The sequence below is a fragment of the Zootoca vivipara genome, chromosome 3, assembly GCF_963506605.1.
Source record: "Zootoca vivipara chromosome 3, rZooViv1.1, whole genome shotgun sequence".
NCBI classification, from domain to species: Eukaryota; Metazoa; Chordata; class Lepidosauria; order Squamata; family Lacertidae; genus Zootoca; species Zootoca vivipara.
In genome coordinates, this window is record NC_083278.1 from 44525347 (window position 1) to 44545799 (window position 20453).

The window sequence follows — 20453 nt, forward strand, 5'->3', positions numbered from 1 at the left end:
GCGCTTGGATTTTTTAAAAAAAGCAACAACACCATTGCTTTGTTTAAATCTTTTGGACAAGGTTACTGCATGTTGGCAGAGAGGCCATAGAATAATCAAATGGTTTAATAAACAACATATGCAAACAGAATGAATGTGTATTTATCTATTTATTTAAAAACTCTGATAGGTTATCCAGGAGCAGCAGCATCATCATTTTATTTGTATGCCGCCTTTCCATAGTTAAAACAATGCTTAAGGCGTCTTACAACATGAGAAGATTTACATAATTACCAACATAATAAAAGTCGTAAACAATAAATAAAACACATCAAAAGGTACACAACCAAATGAAACCAAATGAAAAACAATTTCCATATAAATCATAAAATCTAAAACTAAAAATACAACAAAATATAAAAACCATTTAAAAAAGGAGCCCTCTCTGTCGAGCAGCAGCAGCAGTCCTTTATGGAGCCTGTCAGGCCCCCACCCCAAGCCAGGTGGAGAGAGGCAGGGCAGGGCCCTTCAGGCTCCCAGCAGGTCAGGAGCAGGTAACTCAGTCAAGCAGAGACATGGAAACATCCTCCTAACATTAGCATCCCTGCAACTTCCTAAGACAGGGCAAGGACAGGTGGCAGCGAGGTTGAGGCTTTGTGAGATTGGCTCTGCTGGGAGCCTCATCCTCCCCATCTCCCTGTTTTGCTCAGACTCTGGAAGGGCAACTCTGTGTCCCCACCCGCTCCTGGGACTAAACATAAATATTTAGGAGACGGTGGTGCTTAGTCGCTGGCAGTGGTGTGCTAAAGTCAAAGCAAGAGGGTTCCTGTCAATGTGAAAGTTCAGAAAGATCCATTTGGGAAGAACCACATGTGCAACCCCACCCCACCCCACCCAGGCCCCTGGTACAATATCAATGTGCCACACAGTACCAAGTCCATAGCACACTCCAATCTTTCACAGTGAAGGGCCACTGCCAGCGCATGCATTGCCTCCTAATCAATGTTTACCTATCACTGGTCATGTCCATGTGAAACATTTGAAGCACATGGCTTCCCTTAAAGAATCCTGGGAGCTGTAGTTTACCTCACACAGAGCTACAATTCCCAGCACCCTTAGCAAACTACCATTCTCAGGATTCTTTGGAGGGAGCTATGGTGCAGATGTGACCCCTCTCTCCCTGCCGGGAGGGTTCTATAGCAATGGAAGGGTGTGGGGAGTCTACACCCCAAGGTCCCTGGCTTCCAACACAGCACAATAACATCAGCATTTGGCTACACTGATATCACCCATGTACACTTCTCTTTGCCCTATAGCTCTGTGAATGACACAGGCCTCACCTTCTGCAAAGTAGTAATCATTATGATCATGCTAGCTAGTGAGGGTGGTGTTCTACCGATTCATAGGTGGAACCCAATGGTATGTTGGCTAGGGCTGCCATATTTCAAAAAGCAAAGATCCGGACACAAATTGTTGAGCTTTTTATTATTATTATTTTTTGCAAAATCTCCAAAAAGATTGACGCTTTGGGGCTATTTTTAAGGAAATTCACCCCCAAAAAAACCTTCTGTCATGGGTTGCCATACACCCAGGTTTTTCTGGACATTTTTTTTTCCAGATTTTTGGAAATTCTGCCCAGATGCTATTTCCAACTGGCAAATCCCTGATATATCCCCCAAAAAAATCCTGGACGTATGGCAGCCCTAATGTTGTCAGGGATCTGCAGTCGTCCAGCACCACAGTTATGCAGGAATAAGCAGCGCACTGGTGTACTCGAACCATTGGCTAACTCTGCCTGAGAAGCTTCTTGTCATTTTGCATGCTCTGCATCGTGTAAGAGAATCTGTTAGGAGGTATCTGTTAATGTCTGAAGCTTTATGATGTTAGAGAAATAAGCTATCCAAAAGGCAGTCACCCTCTGCACAGTCAACTATCCATTTTAAAATGAGTAATAGTTTCAACATCATTTTAAAACTTAAACAGTCACTGACTGTAATAATATTGGAGCAGTTGTGATGTTGCCATGTTGCTTGCTTCAGTGGGCACCCTGAGCCCATGGATCATGTTTAGGTGGAAGAAAACCCAGCACCTAAATATGGTAGGGACAGAGACATGCTGTTCTCAAGTGTTCCAGCTGCCAACCTCCATAGGAGCACAGTAGCCAGAACATTAGTCTGTCTAGCTTAGCATTGTCTACACGAACTGACATAGGCTTTCCAGAGTTTCAGGCAGCAAATCTTTCCCAGCCTGGCCTGGACATAAATTTCATTGCATGGGATACTGTGCCGCACTGTGCCACACAAGAGAAGGAGCAAAACTTTGGACTTTTGCAACATTTGCTTGGCTTTCCTAGACTTGATCCCACCAGTCTTTCCTAGATGGAAACAGAGTCATTCTTGTACACTTGAAATACCCGTAACAGAAAGTATCACTGCCCAAGCCCCCGCCACTATGACACATTGTTGAAAGCTCTTCTTTGTCTGATGTATTCATTTATTCTGTAGCAATCTGTTCTGTGCTTGCTTCTGAAGCAGATGGGTTAGCAAAACTGACCATAACCATTTTCTTTTTTTAATCCTTTAAAAAAAAAGTTTAGTGGAATGTTTAGTCTCACAACGCATCTGTTAAGGAATAGATGAAACTCTGATTTATTCAGCAACGTTTGCAGTTTAAATAGGCAATTGAGGGAAATGGAGGAGAGGCTAGCACACTCTAGGAACACATGCGTGCAGAATAAGAGAAAAAAATGTTCTAGGCACAAACCCCCAAGGCCAGGTGGTGGGAACCCTCAGACCCAGAGTCCTTCAGTTCTAGCTGTCTATCCCACACTGAACCTCTTTCACATCCTCTCATGTGCCTGGATAGAGAGATGTTTTATGAAAGTGTGTGGCGAAATCTCTTGCATCATCATGGCTTCATTTTGGTCTGCCATGCAAAGGTAAGAGTCGTATCCATTGCTCCATCCATTGTTTTGCCTTTGGTCCTGGAAGGTCTTCCATGAGGGAATGTGGACCTTGGACTGAAATCTGCTATCCAGCCCTGATCAAGGCCAACACATTGTTTCACACAATGGCCAAACAGATGCTTTGTGGGATCTCTTCAGCCAACACATGAAGACAACACTCCTTTCTTGCTTTGCTCCCCATCAAATGATATTCAGAGGATGGCTCCCTCTAGATCTGGAAGCTCCATCTAGCAGGAACTAACAGACCCATTTTTCAGGAATTGCTCACCATTTCCCTTTTAAAGTCATCCAAACTAGTGCCTATAACTGCATGTTGTTGCTGCAAGTTCTACATATTTGTTATGCATTTGGAGGGAGGGTGACTTCTTTTTGTCCTAAAGCTACTGTCAATCATTTATTTGGGCAATCCTGAGTTCTAGTAATATAGGATTGTCTCTATGTACTTCTTCCGCACTGTGCATTATTTTTATAAGCCTCTACGGTGACCTCCTTTCTTTTGTTAAACTCAAAAGCCTAAATAGTGTAGCCTTTCCTCTTAGTGAAAGTGTTCAGCCTCCTTATCATTTACGTTACCTAATATTTTGGGCACTTACAGTGGCGGAGGAAAGGGGAGGGGGTGGAGTGCCCCGGGTGCCATCTTTGAGGGGGTGACAAGAAGGTACCCCGTGGGGGGCTTGCCTTGCCACAATCATGCTGCCCCAGCTGTGTGCAGAGGATCCTCTTGCAGCTGCACCCTCTGCCCCTGTCTGTACAACACTCGAGTGGTGGCAGCGGCAAACCGCCTGGGGGGGGGGAATGCACGTGCACCATACGGACGGCTCATGCGCGGCGGCGCTTGAGCTCCATACAGAGGCCGCATGATCCCTTCGACGCTGCTGCAGCCGGGAGCAGATAATCCCTCCGCCGCCGCTGGGCACTTATATATGTAACACAAAAATATATCTATATATATGTAATTCACAAATTTTGGAGATAGTAAGTTGTATTCAAACACATTCTACTCAGAATACACACATTGAAATTAATGAACCTAAGTTTATGAACTTCAGTGGGTCTACTCTGAGTAGGGCTAGAAATGGATACAACTCTTATCATCCCAGTTATTATTCTACATCACGCACAATGATATGTGTCATCTCTACAAGAGATATTTGCAAACAATGATATTGTAAAGCCAAAATCACCATCATCAACAGCAGCAGCAGTAGCAGCTAGCAAACAAATTAAAACTAACTGGGTATCCCTCTCGTGCTGCTGTTTCTATGAAGTTTGAAAAGCCTGGGCTCAAATTAAGTGGGAAAGCCTTACCTGCATTATCCCTGCTTATAAAAGAACAACTTCAGGGGCTCTCCTTCAAGCTTTCTGGCAGCAAGAAACTTCAAAATCTTTCTTTTTCCCCACTGTAACTGAGAACCCCCTTTGAAGTGCACTGAAGAGCATTCTGGCTGTCCCCAGAAGCCTCGTGCGCCGCCGCTAGCCAGAGCTTCCCACCACTTCAGAATTAGCATCCGACTGATGCTCAAGAGCCACATGCCTAAATCTCCTGATGGATAACATATTCTGAAGACAAGCTTGTGTTGCCCACTGGTTGGGAAAGAAAGTGCAGCACTCGGTGGGTATTATCTCTGTTCCCCCAAGAGAAGAGCGAATATGAAACATCAAGCAACAGAGATTAAAAATACACAGTCATTTGCACGACTGTATAACGAAGGCTCCTCTCCTGTTTCTTCTTCCACAGACTGCCTCAGTTCTACAGAAGATTCTACAACAATGTAGACCCAAGTGGTAGCTGGTGTGTGGCAGAATAGAAATTCTGAACTGCAAATGAGACCTCGAAACAGAATGTTGCAGTATAGAGTGCTCCGGGATTCTAGCCATTCCATTCCCCTTCTTCTCCATTTCTGCTTTTCCAAACAAACAAACAAAAAACCAATCATCAGCCAGCATTTCATGGCCATGAAGCATCATGGTTGTTGTTTGGGAAGTTCCCATTCCCTTGAAGTTTTTTCTTAAAGTTTTTGTTTTGTTTTTGTACAACTGCAAATCTTAGTGAAGGATGAGGAACTTCCAGCCTGCGGTGGGACAATGCCATTAAAAACAAAACAAAAAACAGCCACACCTACCTGTCAGTCAGCTAATGTCAGCCAATCATCTGATAGCTGGGGTTCAATTATGCTTGGCTGTGTGCACCAGTTCCCTGAAAGTTACTTGTGTGCATAGTAACCTGCAGAAAACAGAATAACTCCTTACCCCATGGCAAGCAGGGAGGTGTTAATTCTGCTGCGTTGGCTGTGCTTACCAGTTCCTGCTTGCAGTTCAACTATGCAGGAAGCAGAATTTAAGCCAGGGGTCCCCAAACTAAGGCCCAGGGGCCGGATGCGGCCCAATCACCTCCTAAATCCGGCCCTCGGACGGTCCGGGAATCAGCATGTTTTTACATGAGAAGAATGTGTCCTTTTATTTAAAATGCATCTCTGGGTTATTTGTGGGGGCCTGCCTGGTGTTTTTACATGCGTAAAATGTCATTTTATTTAAAATGCATCTCTGGGTTATTTGTGGGGCATAGGAATTTGTTCATATTTTGTTTCAAAATATAGTCCGGCCCCCCACAAGGTCTGAGAACAGTGGACCGGCCCCCTGCTGAAAAAGTTTGCTGACCCCTGATTTAAGCTCTTCCACCCATCAGCTGCTCAGCGGGGAGTCAAATCCTGCCCTGTAACTATTTCCAGAGGTGGATTTAGGGGTGCATGACTGGTTCAGTAGCACTGGACGCAGAGCCTCAGGGGCATCCCCAAGGCAGCTGCAACTATAATTTAGAATGGGGTGTGAGAAGCAGAGGGGCGCCAATTTTTGATGTTGCACAGGGCTCCACTGAAAGTTGACACCCCAAGCTCTGCCACTGCTACCTCTCTTCACCCTTGTAGGCCAACGTTTGAGAGGCGGGTGGTCCTGCCCACCTGCTGGCCTGAGGGGGTGGGTAGCAAGATAAAAATCTAGCCACCTCAGCCCCAAAAGGTATATCACCAAGGGAGTCCAAGCCTGCTGATACCTTCTGCTTCCGTGGAAGCAGTGGCCAGTCTGGCAACATAAGCAACGACACTCAAAGCCTAATCATTTTATTTAGTCATTAGTCATTATTTTAAAATGCAAAGGAAAACATAAAACCATTTTAAAAGGGTGAGAGAGCTCGATGTATCATTAAGAAGTGAAAAATGACTATGTAAGTACAACCAAACAGAACTCACCACAACCCAAAAATTAAAAAATGGAGGATCAGGTTAGCAGAAATTAGGGAAAGATAACAGGGAAGGCATGGTTCTGGTATTGTTACATCCGAGTAAAAACCAGGAGAGGTTCAGGAGGTTGGCCACATCCAAAAGAGCAGAAAAAGAGCTGGGGATGTTCTTTTAAGTTGTAGTTACAGGTAGGTAGACGTGTTGGTCTGAGTCGAAACAAAATAAAAAAATTCCTTCAGCAGCACCTTAAAGACCAACTAAGTTTTTATTTTGGTATGAGCTTTCGTGTGCATGCACACTTCATCAGATACACTGAAACAGAAGAGCCAGACCCTTATATATATTCAGAGGGTGGGGGTGGGGGTGATGGGAATGGGTGATGGGCTGATAGGAGTGGTAAACCTGTAGATGACTGTTAACAACTGTTAATGACTGCAATTGGTCTTGCGGGGGGGAAAGCAAGGGCTGAGGTGCTAAGGAAAGCTTGATCATGTATAATGAGATAAGAATCCTATGTCTCTGTTCATTCCAGGTGGCTCCATGGTTTTAAGCTTGCTAATGAGTTGCAATTCAGCAACATCTCTTTCCAGTCTGTTTCTGAAATTTTTCTGTAATAAAACAGCTGCTTTGAGATCTTGTATAGAATGTCCTGGGAGATTGAAGTGTTCTCCTACTGGTTTCTCTGTCTTGTGATTCCTGATGTCAGATTTATGTCCATTTATCCTTTGGCGTACGGTTTGGCCCGTTTGTCCAATATAGAGCGCTGAAGGGCACTGTTGGCATTTGATGGCATACACACCCCCACCCTCTGAATATACATAAGGGTCTGGTTTCTTCTGTTTCAGTGTATCTGATGAAGTGTGCATGCACATGAAAGCTCATACCAAAATTAAAACTTAGTTGGTCTTTAAGGTGCTACTGAAGGAATTTTTTTATTTCTTTTAAGTTGTGTGGAGGAAGTTAAAAATGGCTACCCAGAGTCTGCCTCCCTGAATGCAATGGCAATTACTCTCTAGCTAACATGCTTGAGAGTAAGTCCCACGGAACTCAGTGACACTCACATCCGAATACCTATGATTAGGATTGAGCTGTAGGTAATTGTGTGTGTGTGTGTGTGTGTGTGTGTGTGTGTGTGTGTGTGTGTGTGTGTGTGAAACATAATATCGCAGGCATCATTTCAGCGAAGTCACATCTTCATGCTGTTGTTAAAAAATTTCACACATTCCAGGGCAAAGTGTTATGTGTCCACCCCACCCCCACCCCCCACCCCCGCCTGTTCCTGCTACTTATGCAATAACAGGTTTTGGTTATAATGCCCTTTTTTAATTAAAAAAAAAAGGAGCAGTTATATTTAACTTGGATAATGGCACAATTTTCATTGGAATGCAGAATCTGTCGCTTCGAGTGTTTGTTCCACTCTAGCCGGCCTTTTTCAAATTGAAAACAGACAGAAGGCTATTTTGAATGCAACCTTCAAGGGTCCAACAATCTTGCTGCTGACACCTTTGCAAACTGTTAAGCATTCTCTAAAGTTGAGGAAATTCAAAACAAAATTGCATTTGGGTGCTTCAGTTTCTAAAAATAACATCAAAGTGGCAGATTTCCTCCCCCTCCCTTGCAGATTCTATTAAAGCAAAAGATTGTATCTGTGTGTGAGAGAGAGAGTGCGAGTGCAGGAGGGGGGGGGATGTCACTATTAGAAACATGGTCATTTCCATTCAGCATCTTTTTGTAGGAAGGGGCTGCCTAGAAAGGCCATAGAAACTTAGTGGCAAAGCACCTGCCTTGCATGCAGAAGGTCCTTTAATTTGGGGTGGGAGAGACCCCTGTCTGAAACCCTGGAGAATTGCTGGCAGTCAGTGTGGACAATACAGAGCTAGATAACACCAGTGGCTTGAGTCCTATGTTCCTCTATAGATTTTCATTTCTCAAAGTGAGAGGTGGGATTTGCTTGGGACCTACCTCTCGCCCCATGTCAGGGTGCTTCTTTTAATAATGACTGGCCTATAATATTAATTCATTTGGGGCCAACAGGGCAGGACATTGCTGCAGAAGTACAGGGCCCCACTCAACTGAATGAGCCCAAACACAACCATAATGGTTTGCCATATTTTGAAGCAAGCCGGTGAAACTATGAAAAAGCAAACTATGGAAAAGAAGACTGCCTGATGGGGTTGTTCTTATTTCTTCTCTCTGGCAGCAGTTCCACACAGTATGTTTGAGATATGTGACAGTCTCTGGCATGGGCTCAAATACAAACTAATTCAATACACTCTCTACATTGACATTACCTTCACCTCTAAACTGAATGAAAGTCAATTGATTTGCAGGTACACACTCTGGTTGCCTCTCGATAGTGATTCTAAGTACCCATGCTTACATCCTAAAGGGCAGCGATTTTCAAAGAAAATCAGGAATAACTTTCTTGCAATTGCTCTACGTTTGTACATGAACTTTCTCCCCACAAAACCACCCACCCCCAAAACTCTTTACGCCTCCAGAATTTTCAACATTCATTAGTCCAACAAAAGGTACAGGCTCGCTTTCTCGTGTGTGCATTCAAAAAGAATTTAAAAAATGGCAACAAGTGTTTTTAATTTATCACCTGGTAGAGCTGCTACTATTCTTTTTTATTGCTTCTACAGCAACAACAGTATAGCTTCTCTCGACAGCAGAATTTCAATTTCTAGAAATACATATTTGTGTATGTGTGCATATGTGCTTTTAAAAAGCTCTAACTGCCACACAGTGCATCTTTTATTCGTTTATTTGTTTATTTAACAAGGTTTTAATTTAATTAAAATAAAACAACCACTGCCTCTAAGCAGTTGATAGCTGATGTGGTGTAGTACAGTGGCTTTCAGCAGATGTCGTGTAGCATTGATGACAGTGGATGGAGTGTTGGGCTTAAGAAGCATGCCATGCCAATTCTTTGATTCTTTCACCGCAAAATTCTTGGGGGAACTGATTTCAGGCTTCCAAAACTGGGAGTTGAGGAGGGTAATTTCAGGTGGTGAAATATTTTGATTGTTGTTGTTTTTTCCCCAGGCTGCTTGCCACAGCAACAGTTAAAAAGAAAATACTACTAACAAAGGGGGGGAAATGTATTTCCGCTTTCCTCAACCCTCCCCTGAGTAATGCTATGGCAATAGCTTTGCTGCTGTTGCCACCACAAGGATCAATGAAACTAGGTTTTGTGCCTTACTGCTAAGCAAGGTGGAGGGGACAGGACCTGCCACATTAAGTGACCCCAAAATTATCTGAAAATGTTCCCCTTCCAAAAAAAAATCAGTGAAATTGAGGGCATGGATCGAAAGAAGTTGTTGTTTCCTCTCTCGGAACACTAGAACCCATGGCCATCTAATGAAAATGAATGTTAGAAGATTCGGGATGGATTAAAGAATTGCTTCATGCTGCATGTGATTAAACTGTTGAACTTGGTCCCATGGGAGGCAATGGTGGCCAAAAATGTAGATGGCTTTAAAAGAGGATTAGACAAATTCATGGAGGCCAAGGCTGTTAAAAAAAAACTACTAGCCACAATGGCTTTTTTCTACAACCCCTGACAGAGGCAGTATGCTGTTGAATACCAGTTGCTGGAAAGTGCCGGAGGGGAGAGCACAGTTTCACTCATATTCTTCTTGCAGGACTTCCCACAGACTTCTGGCTGAACACTGTGAGAACAAGATGCTGGACTAGATGGGCCATTAGGCTGATTCAGCAGGCACTACTTAGGTTCTTATGATGTAACAGGGAACTCAGGTTAGTTTAAAAGCTAAAGTAGATGCTACCAATCTTCTCCCCCTTGTGGTTGTACCAGATGGGAGAAGTGGGTGAAGGGTATACAGCAGGGGTCCCCAGACTACGGCCCGGGGGCCGGATGCGGCCCAATTGGCCTGCCAATCCGGCCCGCGACGACCCCCGCCGCCCGACACCGCCGCCCGCTCTTATGGCGCGCAGCGCGGCAGCGCTCTTCCGGGTCGGGAAAAAAGCGCCGAAAATCTTTTGTGCGCATGCGTATGGGCCTCTCCCGACCCGGAAGAGGTCATTTCTGGTGCACTTCCGGGTCGGGGGAGGCCCATACGCATGCGCACAACAGATTTTCGGTGTTTTTTCCACCCGGGAAGCGCGCCGCCGCGCCAGTAAGCGCCCGTGCGCATGCGCACGGGCGCGCACTCCCCCACCCGCTGGCCCGCACAGGCGCGCGCTCCCCCGCCCTCCGGCCCGCCGCGCGATCGGCTCGGTTGGAACCAGCCCAAATGCCGGTAAGTCTGGGGACCCCTGGTATACAGTATGAGTCAAAGGCTTGTCGAAACTCATTCATAATGCTGTTTTGGCATTATGTCTGGAAGGGGGCACACTATAACAAAACTAGCCTTTAAAAAAATTACACAAGTGCTCTCTTAACTCATAGTTCTATCACTTAAAAATTTGCTGTCAATGATCAATTAACCAACTTTAGTTAATTTGTTTAATGATTGATAAGCCAATTAAACTTTCAGCCCTCGCAAGGCACTGTTGCACAAGTGACAAAGGGATTTGATGTTCACTTTGTGACACATAGTCAGGTGTAGCCATGACTATGTGTGGATTATTACAGCCCTAACAACAGCAAGTCGGACATGAATCCGTTGGGCTTCATAGTAGGTGAAACCTGACTTAGTTAACAGTAATTATTACAACTTTAAGCCTTGCTTTCAGCCGCACAAATTGCTTCAAAACTGATGGCAAAGACTTAACCAGCTGTGCCTTAGACATTTGTCAGGAGTCGACGATCCTAGGAACATACTCTCCAATCGCAGCCTTCATCAGTTTAATTTCTTTTTAAAGCAGAGGGCTTTTGGGTATTGCTGCAGGTTGAGGTACCGTACTTTGGAAAATAAATGAGATATGAAGTTTTCAGCCTTTTCAAAATAAGCCTCTAGGACTTAGCCACTGTCCTCTTTCCTCTCCACTCTTCATTTCTCATTACCAGCAGTGTATTGTAAAATCTTTGCAGTCGCTACTGCCAAGTCACTGCAGAGATCTGATCAGTCCTCCTTAGGCTCTGACCCCTCCAATGTAGCAGTTTATTTGTGTTCCTCATAAAACACTTAACAATGGCCTAGTGGTATCAGGTACCAATCGCTCAATAGAGCGGTTGGCACTTGATGTCATTTGCCTCAGAGTTATTCACGGTGGATAACGTTGGGCCTTTCCCCCCTCGTCTTAATTGCTGGAATGGCCGTGGATATAAGTTGCATGACACAAAAGGGTGACAAATAATGATGAGAGACACTAGAGTGCTGTCATGTGTGGCTTGGGCCAGGAGGAGAAAGGAGATTATTGCAGCTGAACTGGCCACATGGAATTTGCTCCTCCCAGCCCTTCAAGGACCTCTCCGGGAACAGCATTCTTACAGGCTAAGAAAGACACAGTTGGTGGAAGAAGGAAAAAATCCATTAACAATGACCTTTAGAATTTTCAAGGACATTGCTCTATGTTTGAGAAGTATAAATAAATGTGTTGTTACATTATATAGATTTGTGTGGGTGTGCCATATCTGTAATTTACATGAACTGTAGCTCCACATTGTGAAAATAAGTGGTGGAGTGTGCTGCGTGATCATGCAGTTTAAGTGATAAATATTTACGTCGGCCATCTCTGCTACTGATATTTCTATTATTTTTTTAATTAACATTTAATCCCCCTTAAAATCATTTAATCCTTAGAATGCATTTGACTCCGAGAAATCGTTGGTAAGAAAAGGCACCAAACAGATGAGGGTTTAAATTAATGGTTTTGCAATATATCAAATTCCTAAATAGTCCTTTTTGTGTGTGTCTGTTGTCTGTGTGTATGCTCATGCATATATATATATATATATATATATATATATATATATATATATATCACACACACGCACAAAGAACCTAGCACATTTTGTTACAATGAGGATGAATCCCTAAATGAGCACATACCTTGGATTGCAAACATGTAACTCTATTTATAAGATAAGGAGTTGTCTTTGTGATTTTCAAAGTAAACTGTTGCCAGTCATCTAGACAAATGCCTTGCATGTTTGTGGAGCTGAGAATTAAAAGAAGGTTCTGATCTGTTCCTCCCTGCTCCTCTTTCAGTTTTTTGTTTTTTGTATTTTTAAAAAGCTCTTTGTGGACTTCAAAAGCTGTTCCCATGCATCTGCATTCCTTCCCTTTCAAAACTCAGAATCCTCTGCTCTGTGGGTTCACTCAGCGCTGCTCTTCATAGATATTCTTTGTGTACTGATGTTAGCGACTCTCAGTGCCTGTTCTTGGCTGAGAGCATGTTGACAATTTTTTTTTTTAATTTAGGCAAACCCTGAAAGGTTTTAACACAGTGTGAATGGAAGTGTGCACAATTGTGCAAATAATACGTAGGTAAGTGGATACTAGCTGTTGTGCCTCTTGTTTTAAAATCACTCACAGGAGACATATACAAAAAGCTAATTTTAACACGCCATGAATGCTCACCCACTCCATTGACTGTTTTGTTTTGTTCAGTACATGTTAATACTTTCCATTCTTAACAGATTATATCCCTTTTGTAAGGGTCTCGGGATCATGCATGTGCTGTCTGCAATCCATATGACAGTGTTTTTTTTCACACAGATCATCTGCCTATGTGGCATATGCAGACCCCTCTTTTGCGTTTTATGTACTTGCAGATTTTATACCCAGGGTTCTAAGGCAGTTCAAAACCCCAGGTTCACTATCTAAAATGACATAACACACAAGGGGAAATTAACGGGAGGGAGGAGGGGAAAGAAAGGTTGAGTGCAAGTTCTGAATGTTGCAGCCGATGTTGATGGTGGTTTTGGCTGTCCTGTCCTTGATAAAGAGTCTCTCCTCTGAAGGACTTCCCCACACCAGCCCCAGTTCAGATCCAGTATCAGAGCTGGTGACATCATCCAGGGTAGGAGAACAGTGCGGCCCGTTCCAGGAGGGCCATAGCTCAGTGAAAGAGCATCTGCTTTGCATGCAGAAGGTCCCAGATTCAATTCCCAGCATCTCCACATACTGTAGATCTGGGAGAGACCCCTGCCAGTCTGTGTTGACAGTGCTGAGCTGGATGAACCCGTGGTCTGACTTACTATAGTGTGGTGTCGTATGTTCCTTTAAAAAAAAAAGGAATGAAGTCAGTAGGGAGAGACTTGGACCCTGTGATCATCATCTGAGACCCTTCTTAGCATGCCTTTTCCACAAGAGGTCAGGAGGGTGGCAACACGAGAAAGAGCCTTTTCTGCAGTGGCTCCCCACTTGTGGATTGCTGTCTCCAGGGAGGCTTGCTTGGCACCTTCGTTACATATCTTTAAGCATCAGGCAAAAACGTTTTTATTCAACTAGGCACTTGGCTGAATAACATTCTATGGACTTTTAAAAGTGCCTGTGAGAGGCAGGTTATTGGTTTGCTTTTGTTTATATTTCATTATGTATTTTGTGAACCACCCTGTGATCTTCAGGTGAAGGGTGGTATACAAATTTAACAAATAATAATAACAACATGTGAGGAGCCGCCACTGAAAAGGCCCTCCCCCAGGCCCCCATACCATGTACTTCATCCTAAACAGAGATTACCAAGAGGGTTTTGTCTACCGAGCTTAAAGCACAGGCAGGTTTGCATGGAAGGCATTTTTACAGATATTTAATGACACACACCCCATGCAAGGTTTATTGGGAGAGTGGATACAATAAAGTTTGTAAAGTGGCTATATAAATGGAAAGTTGGTGTGCATTTGTATGCATGCAGAGAGAGGGGGGTCTCATAAGCACTCCACATGGACTTCTGCTAGCATGATGAAGCTTTCCTACTTTCTGATTCAGTCCCCAAAACCACTCCAGGCAGTTAGAAGAGTGACATTAGATGGGGCACAGCTCAAAGGGGAAATAAGTAAAAGATTAGGGCTCTCCCCTTACTACCAAGCAGGAGAGTCTTCCACTTAGTCAAAAGCTTCTTTGTATCTTCTTCACTGTATAACATTACTGCCAGTTGTTCTTTTTATGGTATTCGTATTTGTTAAACATCAATAAACACCAAACATTACCTGAAATGAATCAACATATCAAAGAGTTATAAGCTCAGCAAAGAAATGTGTTTATAAAATTCATTATAATAGCTAAATGTCAAATACATTTTATTTTGTCTTGCCACTGGGGAAAAATAGTCTGCCTCATTTCAAATTACAAAACTAATTGGAGGTGTAAATGGTAGGCTACAATAATGGGATTTCCCTCCCCAATAAAATATAAATGAATCAAGGTTCAGATCATTGCCTGAAATCTCTGAAATTTTGACTAAGTTTCCACAGACCTAGAAAGTATTCCTGGGACTAATGTTTCATTCTTCTATATTTTGGGTAGAAATGGAAAGACAGAAATGGAGAGGGCCTGAATGTTAAGAGAGATGTGTCTTTTTGTGTACGCAAAGTTTGTTACATATGCCTTCCAGGAAAATGTGGAGGCCCCGAAACCTGGCACAAAAATCAAAATGGATTTTACTACGCCTTCAGCAAACAGCGTGGCACAAAAGTCCATTGTGCCATGAGATAACTTTGGAGATGAATGGATTTAGCTGTCATTGAGGTGATTGTTGGGCTAGTCGCTATTGGATCACAGTCTAGGCCTGAATTCCTTTATGGTTCATCAGGGCCTGTTGGTACCACTGAAAGTGTCATGATCCTTCCCCCCTCCCCTCACTAGGGCCAGATGGTGTCCTTTTTGAGGCCTTGCTAAATGCCCAGCTTTCCACATGTAAAACTCCTGGGAAAATGACCTAACGCACAGCTGCTTAGTGAGGCTTGAGCAGGCCTTTAGAAACACTTCTGTCAGGAACAAGAAGAGCATACCACTATCTGGGAAAGGGGGGGGGGAGGAAGGCGACAACCAGAAACATATCAATTGTAAACTATTTTTCGAGCCAGAAGGGAGAACCTGAATTAAGATCTCGCAAACGTTACTCTCTCCTTTGGGGGGGGGGGGATGCCAAGCATCCTTAAAAGGTAACTTACAAAAGAAGTTAACTGCCAAGGACAACGGCTATTTTCACAGCAGAAGTTTTACCTTCCTTGAGAGCAGATGGTCTGAATAAGACTCGAATGTGGTGCAGGAGGGTCAGGAAAGGACAAAAAGTGAAAGATTCCCTAGACAGCCGCAAGAAGCCTGCAGAGAGGGAGGGGCCAGCGTGTTAAAAGGGGTGAGAGAAAGTGGAAACTTTTGATGTATAAGGGTTGTGTTTATCAATAAGCTGAATTATTCCCAGGAGGCAGGCGGTACTGCAGGTGCAATACTTAAGAAAAGCCAGAAGCCATCTGATTTTCTTCAGTAGCAAAGGAACGCCGGACCAACAGAGCAGTTAGAAAGTCGGAATAAGCGTGCTGTGATAAGAAAATACCAGCGCTGACAGAATCCTCTGAGTTCTTCAGTACTATTGGCTGCATAAAACATTAAAGAAATGTTATAACCTACATGTTTATGCATGTTACTGTGTTCCTGTATTTTCTTTTCATTTCATTTTGAACTCGTACCATTTTTGCTTTAGGCTGCTGTGCCTCCCCTCCCTCTCCTCCCCCAGCCTCCCCTTTGTCTTTTTAGCAATAGAGTAGTGGGTCTCCAGTGCTCCCCCCCCCCCCCGCCTTCGATCCATTAACAAGACAAGTTTAAAAGCAACCCTTACCAGAAAGATTTGCAGTATTTTCTCCTTCCCTGCCCACCCAGCCAACCTTTATGAACTCTAAAGGCATTTTCTCCCCAGTGGTTTCAATGGAGCCAGTACAAGCAGCTAACTCCCAAATAGTCTACTATATTATGGTTTATAACATAAATGAATCAATGGAGGAGATTCCCTTGGAAATCCCTGGTGTGGCATAGTGGCTAGGAATGAAAACAGTGAACTAGAAAGTACTCAATTCAGCTTCAGGTGCGCTTTGGCTTCAGCCATGATTTGGCTACGAAAACCTAAGCAGGTTATTTTCCCCACAATCTCAGCCCACTTTTAGCAATACCAGCCTACCTTACTAAGCGTATCCATATGTAGACAAACCGACAGAGAGACAGACAGAATAGTGCCTAGCCATAACTATGTGTGTGAAATTGCTTCAAAGTGTGACCTATAAATATGACATATTGCGAACTCCCAGGTCTGTCCAGAGAAGTGAAAGTGCTGACTGAACCATGCGTAATCCTAAAATGTAATGCACTGGAACAAAATAATACTTACCAAATGAAAATAAAGTCACAGTTTCTGTGCTTCTAATAGCCCCCTGAGATTTCGACCATAAGAATAGGTTCAGAGCCAAAGCCTTAGAGCCAACCACCCTATGAAATGGAGGGGAGGAATTAAAAAGCAGTAAAGCACATGGTCTCCCGAATTCAGCATTTGTCTTTGACAGCCCCCACCCTACCCGCAATCCACTGTGAGCATCTGTGAGCATTTGTCTTTGGTAACTTGCAGATTATTGATTTTATCGTTTGCTTGACATTTCACAGTGCATTGCCTCACTTACAGAAACTGCTCAGTATTTACGCTACAATGGGAACTGTCATAAAGTGAGGTAACATCCCATAAAATCCTAAAAAGGATGCGGGGGGAGGGGGGCATCTTTGGTAAGATGCTGTCCAATTTGGAAGTGCTGCGTTTGTGTTCCAGTTATGCTAGGCTCGGTAATATTCAAAAATAGACCACATTACAAAAAGAACCAAATAGATTTACATCTCACACTACCAGTTAAAGTACGTCACACTGAAGTGCTCTTTATAACTGCTCGTGTTGACAGACAAAAATCCCACTGTCTCAGGCACCCAGGTGGCTTGAAATTCTACCAGCCCTAGAATTTGAAGTTGAGTAGCTTTGTCACGCTGGCCACATGACCTGGAAGCTGTACGCTGGCTCCCTCAGCCAATAACGTGAGATGAGCGCTGCAACCCTAGAGTTGGTCACGACTGGACCTAATGGTCAGGGGTCCCTTTACCTTTACCTTTTTATCAAACAGTATTTCTGTCAGTAGGTAAAGGTTTATGCAAGGATGTAGAACCTTTTAGACCCCCATGTGCCAGATCCTTACTAGAATCAGTCCGGCAAGTCAAATTAGACAGGTGGGACACATCATTTACCTGATAATCACCTGATGCCACAGTGATGCTGAGTGCAAGGTGCTCTGAAGTTCTGAAGTTCTTCAAAGCACCTTGCAAGGCTCTGTTAAAATGGGTCTTTCCCCATCATTTTAGCAAGGGATTCCTATGCAAACCCCTTCCTGAATCAGGAGCAGGATTTAACCCCCTCAGTCAACAGCTGAGAGGGTGATATCATGCTGCCTTGGCTGTGCACCCCTGTTCCCTGCTGGGAATAGGTGTGTGCAGCCAACAGAAGCTGTAAGCCTGCCCTTCCATCCATAAGATGATGTCACAAGTGATGTCAGTTGAGCATGTTTTAAGAAGAATGGCCTCACTGGCTAACTTGGACCCCCCTGGCAGGCCAAGACTGGCCCATGAGCCAGAGGATACATCGTATGTTTTGGCTGCAGTGTAAGGTTCTCCGAAAGGTGGGACTACTGGCTGACAAAGGAATCAGGGATTGGGGCTCCCAGTACAACCCAGTGTGATAGATAGTACCGAAGGGCCTTAAACTACTCACTCCCCTTCTAAAATCCAAAACTAAGGGTTCATCCACACTTCCACTTATCCCATGCCTTCTAAGCACAGGTCCAAGATGTTTTGCCTTTGCCTTCTCTCCCCCAGAAAAATCTGCTCTTTAACAGTAAACTGGAATGGTAATCTACAGAAAACCCATTTGTTCTTATTCATTGCTAAACCGTAGGTTTTCCTGGGGAAAAGCTGCCGGGGGGGGGGGGGGAGGAAGTATGGATGAGTCCCAAGTAACTGCAGACAGCATTAAAGGAACTCAAAGAACACAGAAATTACTGAGAAACATGATGTTAGATGGAGATATCCTATGCTTGAGTTGTTTTATTTTGCTATTATATATATACACATATATAAATTCCACAGCAGAAGTTCAGAAACTTTGAAAGTTTAGGCAGGCATTTATTTATTTATTTAAAGTTCTTTAATCACTAAGAAATCCCCCCCCCCCCCGGGGAGAACAGGGCTCCAGGGCTTTGCATATATTTAAGAGCTGTTTCTTGTAACAGAAGGTGCTGATTAGAGATAACCAGTGTTTCTCCTGCTGAGTTGGTCAGATGCTGTCAGCCTTTTCCATAGAGCTACCCTTCTGTCTCCTTCCTTTCATGGACAGAGTAACATTTTGTACTGACACAAAGAAATTCTTCCTTCCCTTGATCACGAAGACACACACAAAACTTGAGCCTCCCCTTTAACATTTGCTGTTTTTCTTAAACTTTCTTCTTGTCATCTGTGAATCTCTCATGCTAGGTACACTAGTCGTAATGTGGCCAAAGTTAAGCACATTTATATCACAAAGGGAAGCTTTCCAGCACTGTGCTATAGTGGAAGTGTTACAAAAATTAAACATGTGGTTCTGTGTGTTGTGGGTGGTGGGAATATTCTTAAAATAGCTGGGCATTGTTCTGTCACCTCAACCCATTTTCTACCTTAATTAACTAGTTCCATGTTTTGCTGTTAATTAGACTCTGACCAAAAACGTAATTGAAAGGGTACTGAACTTTGGCAAACCCTAGAGATGCTGTCTATGTACGTGTTTGTCCCATAAAATGATGGTGACAATAACCAAAACCAAACTCCCCTTTACTGAGGCTGCTCTTTATAGGGGTCCTTTCTGATATTTTACAATCATGCCTTGGATTGTGTGTATACATGTGTGCATGCCAGAGTCTGTATTTTCTACTGGTGGTAATATCTTCACCAGCAACCACTGAGCATATGACTGAGATTTGGCTGATCTTCTCAGGAACTTAGAACAGTCTAGAAACAGAGATAATCTTGCCAGGTGGGCAGCTCCCAAACCTCAGATCATCAAATATATGTGCAACATAACCTTTTACTTGAAATTATTTGCCCTCTGCTGAGTGAGAAGCATAAAGCACAACAGCAATGTAGGACTGAGAACTGGTTCAAACTAGAGTAACTTGAGGCTGGGTGTAACCTGTATTGCAGGTATAGTTTCAACAGATTGGGATCCACCCATAAAAAGCATCTTTTTGTTTGTATTCACAACAATGAAGTGGTGAAATTTGTCCACAACAATGAAGTGGTGAAATTTGTCCTAGATTGTTCCACATCAGGCTGCAGGTAGAGGAATCATGTTTGGGCACTCCTCATCTAAAATCTTCCTTCTGACATGCTATTTTATTATGCAGAGTGAGATTCTTTTTTCCCCCTGGGGCATCCAGACAGGCAACTCACTCACCCCTCCCTGCAATTTGTGATGTTAAGGTTAAGAAAAAGCCTTATCAGTTGAATTTGCTGCATGTATAAATTGGCCTTGCATAATTTAGACATCGTTCGAAATGCAGGGATCCTGTTCAGGTATATGCAAGTACAGGATTGGCTTGGGATTTCATAATGTGTTGCTCACATATTTCCATTGAATCCTTCCTTCCTTCCTTCCTTCCTTCCTTCCTTCCTTCCTTCCTTCCTTCTCTCCCTCCCTCTTCCTCTCTCCCTCTCTCTCTCTTCCCCTCTCTTCCTTTCTCATTTCCTGGCTAGATTGCGTTTGGTCTCTGTGTGTAAACACTGTGTAACTGCTGCCTTCTTCCCAGGCTTTTTAATGAGACTGTGCCGTCTGATCAGGTGCATGCCCTCCACTGTCATTTGCAGCCTGACCTGCAGGTCAGAGGTGATTTGGGCAGGCTCAGGGATGCATACAAATCACATCCTCTTGTCTGTCTGTTTTGTTGACTGGTTCTCCTCAGGGTCACGGCTAGCTTAAGTAGCAGCCTGAAGGATAAAGTGTGCCCTGTCTGAGCTGTAAAACTTTGACTTTGGACCAATTGCATCTGACGTACAGCAGCATGAGGTTTGGCTTAGCCTTTGGATTCAGAACAAATCACTGACCACCAATAGCTGATAGTGACATGCAGTTTACGGAATGTCTCCTTTTCTCTGGCAGCCACGTATTTTTTTCAGCAGCAAGGCGCATGCTTGGAGGTTTCAGCCATTGGGGTGCCATTGGGGTGTCACAAGCATTTCTGATGAACTGCTTTGAAGAAGGGGGCACAGTCACTAAAGAGGTAGGGCATGATCCTGGTGTGGAGGTGGTGGGGGTGACTAACAAAATCAATCCTCTTGGCAAACTGGGAATATCCACTCGCTCACCCAAAG

At 43.7% G+C, this 20453-nt stretch overlaps 1 long non-coding RNA gene across 1 annotated transcript in view; it reads left to right on the forward strand.

Moving 5' to 3' along the window:
• LOC132591829 (uncharacterized) overlaps nt 1-20453 on the forward strand; it is a 173204-nt gene that overhangs the window by 104460 nt on the left and 48291 nt on the right. The gene's annotated exons all lie outside the window — the stretch shown is intronic.